Source organism: Limanda limanda, chromosome 21 (assembly GCF_963576545.1).
Source record: "Limanda limanda chromosome 21, fLimLim1.1, whole genome shotgun sequence".
Classification (NCBI taxonomy): domain Eukaryota; kingdom Metazoa; phylum Chordata; class Actinopteri; order Pleuronectiformes; family Pleuronectidae; genus Limanda; species Limanda limanda.
In genome coordinates, this window is record NC_083656.1 from 5426229 (window position 1) to 5435981 (window position 9753).

General features: G+C 40.4%; 1 non-coding gene across 1 annotated transcript; it reads right to left on the reverse strand.

Moving 5' to 3' along the window:
* Window positions 1-8874: 8874 nt before the first annotated feature.
* Window positions 8875-8988, reverse strand: LOC133028411 (U5 spliceosomal RNA). The gene has a single exon (XR_009683301.1). It is a non-coding gene; the product is annotated as a U5 spliceosomal RNA (small nuclear RNA).
* Between the last annotated feature and the right edge of the window lie 765 nt (window positions 8989-9753).

A 9753-nucleotide genomic window follows, 5' to 3' on the forward strand; every position in this document is an offset into this window, starting at 1 on the left:
TTCTTCCCACTCTTATTTTGTAGGTGAAATGCTTTGTGTGTAGGAGGGGAACTCTTGAATCGTCTCGGAGGAAACTGGAAACCAGCCGATCAAAATGGAAACCTCTCGGCTCTGAAAAGATTTCACACCTAAGTTTCAGGTGCAAATATCAACACAGAGCATGCAAACAAACTGCAGAACAGACTGTGCATGTGGAATCCACTTCCCTGTATCTGTTCTCACACTGTATATACTCTGTTTACACTGTTTTTATTCCATCTATCTTACTAATTACTTTACTGATGTCTATTTTTGAATTTCAAATGCCCCATTGTGAGACTATTAAAGGATTATCTTATCTTATCTTACACTTTGGGACTGCCCTTGTGGGAACCTGCAGCTCTGCACTGTGCTGACTGTAGGATGATCTGATTGTTAGGATCACTATAATCAAGCGTCGCATGGAAACTCAACAAAAACATATTACGAATAGTTATGACACAAAAGACATTCCTGCTCCTGTGACTCATGCAGCTCTTCACAGACCAGCTGAGGATTTCTGCTTTCTCTCTCCTCGTGGCTCAGGATGACAGTGAGCGCTTCTTCACGGAGCTCAACCCAATAATCGTACTGATAAAAAACTATTTCAGAATCTCAAATCTGCGTTGGCCCTAGTTTGACCTCTCATGTATGACTGACACATTCAAGTTACAGAGCAAACTTGGTGAGAAATATGAAAACATTTAATGCAGGAAGATTTAAACTTGTCTTGCTACAGTTATTTATTGTCCACAAATTAATTATTCATTTCCACACGAATCCGGCCCCAGGATCCAGATCCACATGAAAGTAGAGAGTTCATGGTATATCCTCAAAATGATTATATTGCAGGTAAATAGGTGTTGACTTCCCAGCTGCAGTCTCTGTGACGTGACTGTAAAGGTCGTATATATGAGAAGTACAAACGGGGGCCGGGCTTGTCGAACCCTCCATCACAGTTACATCCTGTGTGAGAAGCTTTAGGAACATACAGTTCGAACCAGAATGTCCCTCAGTGGAGCACATACCTCCGCCAGGGCCCTGCCAAACATTCAATCAGGTGCACCGAGTTTCACACACTCACAGGTTCCCTAAATGTGTCTGATCATCCAGATCCATGAGTTTAAAATGCCAGATCAAACTTTGTTAAAGAAAGTGACCCTCACACCGAATCCTTCCAAGTTTCATGATAACAAACCAACAAATAAACAGCTGTTAGAACACAACCTCTTCGGTGGAGGTGAATAAACAGACACTTGTGAAACTGACACTGAGACAAGATGTCCAGACTCAAACTTTCTGGTTAAATAAACACGACAACAACACTGAGAGTTAAAGGGCCTGTCCAGGTACAAGCAGGAAGTGGAGGCTCCGTGCACCTGTTCTCGACGTACACATATTCTGTCAGGTAGGCATGCACACAGAACACACACTCACACGACCTGTTGGAGCAGTTTGCTGGCATTTGATGTTTTTCTTTCGGCTCCACAGAGCAGCAATAATTAGCGCTCTGTCGTCGTGGAGGAGCTCAGGGTGGAAGCTGCCTTTCCTCCGGCTGAGCTCCGAAATGATTTCAAGACAGAAAAGGGATCGAGAGTTCAGGTAGAAACACAGAATCATCACCAACAGGACTATGATGTTTACAAGAGGACAAGAGGCAAAGTGTCTTAGTACTTGCCAAAGATCAATGGGATGTTGAACCCCTTATATCAAATATCTTGACGACAAGTGATAAAAATAAATCAATATCCATCATGAGTTCTTCAAAAAGAGCTGTGACACAATGGGGCCACACAACCGCTACGATAGAGTCAACACGATAAGATAAACAACACGAATTAGACTCAAATATTTACTTATTTTTATGTCAATTGAATCAATGAAATCGTATTCATCACAATAGGCTGTGACCTCTGACCTTAATCCTCAGCAACAGTGAGGATAATCTAACAAAAAACCTTAAATTGTACAGTTATAATTGAACAAACAGTGGATTATTAATCCCACCTGGACTGTCATCCACTAATCTGCCCTCAGAGATTCACAGAGCAGCCACTCGGTCCCTCGATATGACCCGACCCACATGTGAGCTAATTACACGTCCAGCACATTACATGTGAACTCATATGTCAGCTGTCATGGCAGGGAAAGGGGGGGGCACTGGAGGCTCCACAGCAAGGCATGCTGGGAGCCAGGCCAGGAACCCCACCACAAAGCCCTCTCCCTCCTCCTCACATCACCATGGAGATGGCCCTCCATTGTGGGCTAAGAATTACAGCACTTGAGGGGTCCTGGCACGTCTGAGGTCACCAACACACGTTTCAAGCAGCAAATGCATAAACTCATGTGAGTGCAATTAATTAATCCAAATAACAAGCGAAGCAGCAAACTTGGAATTACATGAATATAACGAACACACACACACAATCCGCTGATACACACACCAGGAGAACAATCCAAAGTTCAGAAGCGAACAGAAATCTCTCCCTGACGCATGGCTGACGCGCTCCCTCCTGCAACAGGTGCAGAGACACCACCTGTCTCCAGACTCATCGGAACCGGAGCTTCCTGTCTCTCGTACTCAGCAAACTACATCCAGCAGGACCAGGAGGCGACAGGAGGTTCTCATGGTTCCCCTGCGCTGCGGTGGATCAGGACTCCCTGGATGGACACCGGTGTTTGGGGGGGGGGAAACCAGGTAGAGCCAGCTGGTTGCAGGTTTGGGAGTGGCTGCCTCCCAGTTCCCTGCTGGTTAACTCCTTCCTCTCCACAGGTCTGAGCCTACACAACCTGTTCCTAGAACCTGTTCTAGACTGAGCTCCACTTCCCTCTGAGCCTGACGGTGAACCTGCAGCTCCTCCTTCACCAAGTTCAGCCTCAGCGCAGATCAACCATGAGTTCAACCCAAGAACCTGAGAACTGCTGTTTGGAAAACGAGTTCCCAGCAGCAGAAACTTTCACTTTTTCTACTGGTGTTGAAAACCAGCACCTCTCCTCGCCCAGTGAGAGGACAGTGAGGGGGGGGGGGGGGGGGGGGGGGGACAGGGGACCATTCATATGCTGATGAGCTGGCACAGATACTGTGAACCCGACCACTGAGGTATTTCACTAGGGAACGTTTCAGAATCAACAGGAGATTCAACAGCCGCAAGATTCAGCTAGTGTTAACAAGTTATGAATTATGATGATTAAAAACAATAATTAATTGAATATGAATCTTATAAGTAAATCAAATGAATCACAAGAGGAGTAAAGCCTTTTTATATAAGGAATATTTCAAAGCCTTATTTTTTTACATGATTAAAAGGCATAGAATATAAAATCTGAAATATAAATAAATATGTAGCAGGACTAGTCCTTATGCCTATACTCCTTTGTTGACCAAATACCGAGAACCCAACCAGTGAGGTATTATTAAATGTGTGTTTGTATATAAAAGTGGACGTAGACTCCGGGTCAGGAAAGTGAAGCCAATCTGGAAGTGTCTGAAACCTGTATTCTCTCGAATGGCCAGCAGAGGGCGACTTCTCTAGTTGTTTCTATAGCAGTCTGTGAGAAAATGTATTTACTTCTCACTTGGTTTGTAACGTCAATAAACATTTTCCTTTGGATTTTAATCAGACTAATACACTGAAGGTATTCAAACAGCATTGCAGAAACCCAAGCTCTATCTTTTATATCAAGATTTTAAAAAACTGGTTTAAGTAAAGAGCGCTCTAAGCCTAAACATGATCTTTAGAGGGAGTTTTCTGTGTTGCAGATTGTTTTTCTGCAGCTTTGTCTCAGGACTCTTTTGGGGCAACATGAAGCCGACTCTCTGTTACCTCCATGAATCAGAGCCAGCGTGAGCTCCCGTTGCTTCTCTGCCCTGCAGGCTCGTCTTTCCAGGACAAAGACTCTGTTCTGCTCGCTGTTTTTTTTATTTAACAAACTGCCCATTTAACACCAGGGTTTCATCATCTCTCCAAAAACTCAAGTGCATGTACTCTAGTAATGAACTTAAGTACCTCAAGGAAGTACGAGTAGTACTTTGAGACAGAAAACTTTAGAATTTAGTGTCTAAATTGACATCTTATAAAGGATAATACGAAATAAACACAGACATCAATGTATTCAGGAACTCAAACAAGTTAAAATCAGCTTTGTAACGCTCAGCTACATGATAAATCAAAACTTAGACTCATGTGTTTACAGGTGTATTTATACTATGATCAGCTGAGATCTCTTAACTACACACCAGTAATCCCCAACTGATCATGTGACCTTATGCTACAATGACAGCTCAGGTTTATCATATAAAATACTTGTGAATGAATTCTACGTGTATTTAATGTTTGTAACTTAGTTAAATTAATTTGTAAAATGTGTATTTTGACATTTAATGGTCTTTTCTTTTGATCAGTATCAAGAAGCCTCAATGATGACTTGTTTAAATTTGTTCACTGTAGCACACTAAATAACAGACCTATACAGTGTTATGTTATAAAACAGCGCCCTCTGTTGGCTGTGATATCACAATGACCCATTTCAACATAGACTGTAGATTTCCACCTATGAATGAAAACAGTGAAGGAGTCGTGAGTGATGATGAATGAAATCCTCACCTGCTCAGTGAGAGGAGCATCAGGGGCCGTGGGACTCAGACTCTGCTGCTCTGAGGCCGAAAGGTCACTGGAAGCCACAGGATCCGAGAGTGAGTCCAGCTCTTGGTCCAGCTCTGGGAACAGCTCTGGGTACAGCTCTGGTATGGTGTTGTATATGTTTGAAGGAGGGGGTGAAGGGAAAGAGACGTCCTCATCATCCTCAAACCACTTTTCCTCTCCGTCCACCAGCCGGGGGCTTGGTGGCTCTGGTGTCTCTGGTGTCTTTGGTGGCTCTGGTGGCTCTGGTGGTTCGTCCTCAGCCTTTGGCGGAGGAGGAGGAGGATCTGGAAGCAGCTGCAGGCCGTCGGTTTGCAGAGGAGCTGAGGTCGATGAGAAGCTTCCTGCTGAGACCTGCATCTGTAGATTATCCGGTGTGGGTGCAAAGCCGCCAGTGAGTCCTTTGTGAGGCGTCTTCACGTCTGGTAAACTGTCACAGAAACCAAATGTAGAGAACCGGTACTTCTCTCTTGAGGCATCCCGAGCCGGGACACGAATCACTGGTGTTGCTTTGCACGGGGTCATATCTGGGGTCACCATCTCCACCACGTACTGGGCAGGGACGAAGAAAGGGCTGGAGTTCGGATCCCTGCGGACGCGCCACCAGTGCTGGCTGGTCTTGGACACCAGGATGTAGCTTTCGTTAGGCTTGATGGACACGAGGCTGCCGTTCTTCGCCGTGTACTCAAACTCGTACTGTACCGACACAAGCCCCATGCTCCGGTGTGGCCTCGAGTCAACGTGCAAACATCACAGAACTGCGGATAATGGAAGAAGATGGAGAGGGTTACATTACAGATGTTAGTTAGGGTTATTATCTATAGAGAAATATCACTAATGAATAAACCCCCACACCAAATAGCTGTTTGTTGTTGAAGTTTTGTGTATTTTTTTATCTTTTTATAGTCATTTTCAGTGTCTTTGTTGTAGTTTAAGTGAATAACTGTTTTTTTTCTGCGATTATGTTGTTGTTTTCTGTCTCCTTATACTTTGTTGACATTGTGCGACTCTTTGTAGTCGTTTAATATCTCCTTGCTGAAGTTGTGTTTTTTCTGTTCCTTGGAGGAATTCATGTAACATTCTGTGTCTGTTTGTATTAATTTAGTTTTTCTTGGTTTTAGTGTCAGATAACTCTTTGTTTTTCTGTGTTTGTGTTGTTGTTGTTTTGGGGTTTATCTCTTTGTAGCCATTTAGTGTCTCTTTGATACTTTGTATCTTTTCTTTCATCTTGATGTTGTTGTTTAGTGTCTTTGCAGTCGATGGATTGACTGTGGAACAATATGTGTCACAACAGCAGTGTCAGTGTGGGTCTGTGTGGACTCAGTAATTCATGTTTGTCTAACGGTGGATGCACTTGCAGATATGAACTTGATGATTTTTATATCTGTGCACAGGAATGTGACAGGAAGTTGCTTCCATCTGCTGCAGAGCAGCTTCAGCCTAAACTTACAGACAATTTGAGCAGCAGCCTGGAAACTGCTGCTCTGCCACAAAACAGGAAGTCTGCACCAACCTCAGCTCAGTGTCGGTCCCACGTCACTTTGTAATCATAGTTTGCCTTATCGGGCTGTATTTCACCCATAAAGCTCTCGGCACATTAACAGTTATAAAGAACAAACACTACAATAAAACCTCAGGCCGCTTCGGTTAACAGCTGTATCACATGCAAGAGACACCATTTTGTGTTTTTGTTGCAGCCATATTATTAAATCTTAATATTTGAATTTATTTAATACATATTTGGGTCAACTGTCACATGTTGAAACTGTGTGTACATTGTCAAATTCATTTGAAATGCAAAACAAGAGAAGATATGGAAAATAAAACATTAACCAACATGGGAGAAGTAAGTGAGTTAAAGTTAAATTAACACAAAATGTAATTGTAAATTTGGCAAATCACATTCATATATAACTAAAGGTCAGTGTAACAACAAATAACTTCCTGTAATTTCCCGTCACATGTAATAATTCGTCTACTCGCCTGATTCCAAGATGTCCCGGTAACAGTTGTGTATCTGCAGAGCTGGAGTTGACAATCTGCTGCTTCACTGTAAACGTTTCTGTTCGCCTGCTCCTCGCTCTCATTTCCTGTTCTGTGTAAGTGCACCTCGACCGAGAGAAGCAACCGGTGACTGATCACAGCCCTGAAGCCACATGAAATGGGAAGTCTGACTTTGTATTTTTGAATTCTGTTTGTGGCATCTCATGGACGGATGCTTGTCTGGCATGAGCAGCAAGAACATGACTCATTGTGCTGTCACAACAAAGAAATACAGAAAGATGTAAAAGACTTGTTTTTAAAATATATATTTTTTAATTTGTTGCATTGTTTATGTTTATTTTAGGCAGATGATCAGCATAAAAAAAAGGTACAGTGCTACTCAGTTGAGTGCATAACTCTGCCAACGCCAGACAGTTCCCTTGTGAAACCACATTTAAATTTACTAGAACCAGATTTTTATTTAGATTTCTCATCAGTGTCACTCAACTAAACACGCCAGATTTTTTTGTTTTCATCAAGGTTTGTGAATTCCTCTCTGAAAAATCAACAAAAGTCCCACAATGTTAAAGAAAGTAATCCAGAACGCATCCTTTCACCAACTTTCTGGTCAAACAATCAAACTAATGCCAGAGAAAAACACAACCTCCCTGATGGAGCTTAAAAAACAATCTAACTTTATCTTCATCAGATTCACTGGATGCTTTAAAATTAAATCAAATAATAATGGGGTTTGTTTCATTTTTGCCTTGCAGTTACAGCCTTTGATCGATAGAGGGTGCTGCCGCCTCCCTTCAAGCCTCCTGGTCAACTAGTGAACACTGTGAGATAAGTTTTTCAACATAGTTTCTTTATTTAGGCTAAAGTTCTAAAGTTATACATGCTATTATAACTTCATGACATTTTCAATGAATTATATACATTTTCTTATTCACTTTCTGTCCTTGTCATCTTTGTATAATGCGTTAGATGTTTTAAATGAATTTGATAGTTTCTTTGTTTATAGGCTATAGGGGTTATTTTATGAATTAATAAAAGTTGTACATGTTTATAGGACTGAATCATAATGTTTTTTATTAATGGGGAATATGGAGCATGTCCCAGACGATAAAATTAAGATTATCGCACAATAAAAACTCATATCTCCACTCTTTCTTTATGAGTAGTCAGAAAACAAGACGTAGACGTAGAATGTGTTGAATCAATTTTGTAAAATACAAAGTTCAGAATTTGACATTCATGTGAATTCAGATTTTCAACAAATATCCTACATTTTCAGGAATTCAGCCAGAAAGTTATTAGATAGAAACTCTGTTACTGTATATATGTATATACTTTGTTCTACTTTATTCTATTTTATTTTATTCTATTTCTTATATATTGTTGTTGTTTTGTTTTTTTAATTGTTGTTTTATGTTCAGTGCACCAATGACACCAAGTCAATTTCCTATATGTGCAAACATACCTGGCAAATAAAAGAATTCTGATTCTGATTCTGATTCTGATTCTGAAATTCACTTGTTACAGCAGCAGGCAGGTTACAAAAAGATAGACAAGATAATACAGAAATATTATATAAAGGACTATAGACCACAACAATAAAGAATTAGATAGATAGATAGATAGATAGATAGATAGATAGATAGATAGATAGATAGATAGATAGATAGATAGATAGATAGATAGATAGATAGATAGATAGATAGATAGATAGATAGATAGATAGATAGATAGATAGATTACTTTATTCATCTCCGAAGGGAAATTAAGTCGTCATAGCAGACGGTATATTTGAATACAATAAAATACAATACAATAGAATAAAATAAAAAATATTGAGGTTGAAAGAATAAAAACAGAAACACAAGATAAATAGGTAGATAAGGTGCAGTGGCAAGATGATGGTAAAAATAGTACAGTATATATGGTATATAATATAACAAAACATAGAAATATATTTATATATGATAGTAATTATACCAATATAATAGCAGTATATAGTAATAATGGCAGCAACAGTAGATATAATAATTATAACATGTACACATATATAATATATATAGACAAATTAGAAAGTTTAAGTAAAGAATATAAATTAATTAACGCTAATATCTAAACACCAGTAGTCAGAACTCCCACTTTAAGCTGATGGGGAACTAGAGTTCTTCCATAAGAGGCTGGTTAGGAGGTTTTTTTCTTTTTCACAGTGTTAGGAGGCCCCACTTGCGCAGGGCATCAAAAAATTATTCGGAACTCATATTGTTCCTCTCCACGGAAATCTTTAGTAAAAGGCGAAAGATTTATTCGATCTGAAGAGAAACATGAGTGATCTGCCTTCCTGGTGATTGACCGGAGGTACTCACTCCCGCAGACACGTCCTTTACTCACGGTGCCTTCACACAGAAAATCCTCCACACTGTCAATAATACGCTATAATTGCAATCTAAGCTTGGACTTGTGCATCATGTGACAAAAACGTTACTTCAAATGTTATCAGGTCCAAATGATACATTTATAGGAACATTATAACTCTGTCGCGCGGTGCATGATGGGTAAGAGGGCGTTGATCCAGCCCTCTTCCGGTATTAACTCTGTCAGAGCTCGAACAAAGAAAACAACACGAACAGATGTGAAGTGAAAACCAGATGTGAAGGGAATGATTGAAAGGAGAGAAGATAAAGTTGTGTGGTCAAGAGTTAATAGAAGAATATCTCTTAACGTCACACACATGCGCAGGACACACACAGGAAGTAAAGAAACAAAGCGAGAATATTAACCCCAACTACTTCCGCCCTCACCGGAAGTCGTCCCAGCAGACGATAACACTCCCTCAATCAACCATAAAACAAGCAAAATGTAGTTTTGACATAAGGTTGAGGGTCCATGTATACATTTGATTCATAACATAATGGACACATCCTTATTTGTTTTTCATTTCTTAAAAAAATAGGCCACTTGATTACAACTTGTTCCTCCAGCGTCTGAAGATGAAGGACAACCACTCTTTGATTGAACTAAAAACCTGATTACACCAACACAAGTAAAATCCAACCTTATATATAACACTGTAAAGTCTCAACCTCACTGTGTAAAG